A 2758-nucleotide genomic window follows, 5' to 3' on the forward strand; every position below is an offset into this window, starting at 1 on the left:
GAATAAGTAATTTACAAAGAAGAAAACAAATGAGGAGTATTAATCAGGGAAATGCAAATTCAGCCAGCCAGCCAGACAGACACTATTACAAACACTATGTTAGCAAAAGTTTTTTAAGCCCAACAGCAACAGGAGGACTTTACACACTGCTTGTGGGAGTGTAATTAGGCAGAAGTAACTGGAAAGGCAATCTGGCTTAATCCTGGGAAGCTGAAGATGCACACAGACCTTATGACTCAGTGAGCCTAGTGCAAGAACATCTACATGGAGCAGTGGCTCAAGGTCACCCTGCATGGGTGCAAATATGTTCATTGCCACCTGGACTGGGTGGATAGGTTCCCCCTAAGAGCCACATCCTCCCCAGAGCTTCTGAATGTGCCCTCATTTGGAAATAGGGTGGTTGCAAATATAATTAAGTTACATGAGGTCAGCCTGGAATAGGGTGAGCCCTTCATCCAATATCACTGGTGTTCTTATAAGAAGAGGAGAAAAGAGACAGATATGACATTGGAGGCAGAGATGATAGAGGATAAATCTACAAACCAAGGACCACTGAGGATTGTTGGCAACACCAGAAGCTAAGAGAAAGGCATAGGCCAGGTTTTCTCCTAGAGCCTGCAGAGAGTGTGGCCGTGACTCACCTTGACTTCAGACTAGCCTCCAGAACTGTAAAAGAATACATTTCTGTTTCTAAAGCCATTCAATTTGCATGGTTTGTTATGGCTGCCCTAGGAAACTAATACAGTGAATTGTTCATAGTAGCCAGAAAATGAGAATAACCAAATAAACTTAAATAAACTGTAGAATATTCATATAATGTAAAACTACGCAGCTGTGAAAATAAACAAGAGAACTCTCACATCTGCATGGAGGCCATCTTTGCCCTTTCTGGACACTTACTAGACATTCAATCACTCTCTGAGATTCATTTCAAGTCCCACCTCCTCCCCATGCCCCAGTGTTGACTCCTGCCTGTGTCAGTCATCGTACGTGGCCATGCTTCCCTTAAGCCAATCTCTATAACAATCGTTTAAGGTAGACAGTGTCAGTCTTATGGTGAAGAGGAGGAAAGCAATATGCTGAGCCCTTCAATGGCTGACTCTGGGTCACAGACTCCACCATCCATGCTCTGTCTGCTGTGCAGCTCAGATCCATGAAACGTGTCCCCCAAAAGTGCAGCTAACTGGACAAATAATACCAAATGGGGGTCTGTAGTGACAAACTTGGTCCTGGATTATCTTCAATTCACTTTATTTTTAGGCTTTGTAGTTTTGCTTTCTAAATGCCTCATAACCAATATTTCATTTCTGTCCACCATCTCCACAAAAACAGTGTAAATACCTTATATCTCTTCTCTGGCTAATGTAGGGAGAAGGAACCCAGTCCTACTACACCAAGCCCCAGACTCAGTGGCTCAACTAAACCACATTTCCAGAAGCCTGTTCCAGCTAGTCATTTGGTGGTAAGCAAACGGCCAAAAATATACAGTGAATGCTACTTTCTATCTGTTTGTTTTCCCTTCCTGAGGAAATTCTGTGCACACAGCTGACTCAAACTCAAATAGAACGAGGGGCCAATCCATTGTGAGCACTAATGGAGCCACTTAACCACCCAGGCTTTCCATCCACTAACCAAACAAGCTATTTCCATGCTTTCTCTTTGGTGCTTCTCTGTGCTGTGTGTCCAGCAGGAAGGTAGAATTAGCAGATTCTATGTTGCTGGGGTTTGCAGGCTGTGACAGATGCAGGATAAGTAAGCCAACAGATGAATATGTATTACGTTATTCCGCTGGTGTTCATTATCTCCAGGGTCAGTACTTGTGCATACATGTGAAAGCAGTATTTGTCCGTGACCCTTATTACAGCTGCTGGTTAAAACAGAATCACTCAGAGAATCAGCGAGGCAGTAAAAGCCAGCATCAAAACTGTTTACTCCCTATCTCCCATCTTCCCTCTCAAATGCTGGCATAATTGTCACTCGAGTTAATGGCTCATCAACCTATAGCAACCACATGACCCAATAAAGAATGCGTTGGCTTAAGGTTACGACACTATCCCATTTTGTCTGTACAAAAGTGATTTAGAAATCCTTTTTATCCTCGATTTCTGACAAGACATTGGGTTAACAAGGCTGCAAAAGACACTACAAAAAGAATAGGCCTCACTGACTATGGCGTTCCCGGCTTTCCTGGCAGGAGCAGTGTCTAAAGGCAGGATCCCAGAGGTAGGCAGTCCTAGGGCCCGGAGGCAATCCCGAAACACAGTGCTTTACCCTGGAGGAGGCCTCTAAATACATGCTGAGTGGACCAGGGAGAGCTAGGAAGGTGCTAGTGTGCATCGTCCCAAACAGGGGCATTTTTAATTAGTTCAAAACTGAACATTCTGAACATCAAAACCAGAGGCAGAAACCCAGACCATCTCAGAAACCAGGTCTTCTAATCTTTCTAGGTGTAAGGAAACAATGAAGCTTGGAATAAAGACTGACCTGGGTGCACTGGCTCTACAGCATCTAATAATATGGACCCTGACACTTTATAAACACTGCTCAGAGCATCTATTTCCTACTGTCACAATGGATTCTTATGAGGATGAAAGGAAAAAAATGCATGTAAAGACATGTCACATACTAGGTAAACAATGCTGGTTCTTTTCCTTTCTGGTTTCACTTACCCCTCACTAAACATCTGGGACAATCAATACTTGTGCTCTCTCAAAGCACACCCACTACGAACTCCAACAGGACTTTCTGGCTGCAGTCA

The sequence above is a fragment of the Manis javanica genome, chromosome 2, assembly GCF_040802235.1.
Source record: "Manis javanica isolate MJ-LG chromosome 2, MJ_LKY, whole genome shotgun sequence".
Classification (NCBI taxonomy): domain Eukaryota; kingdom Metazoa; phylum Chordata; class Mammalia; order Pholidota; family Manidae; genus Manis; species Manis javanica.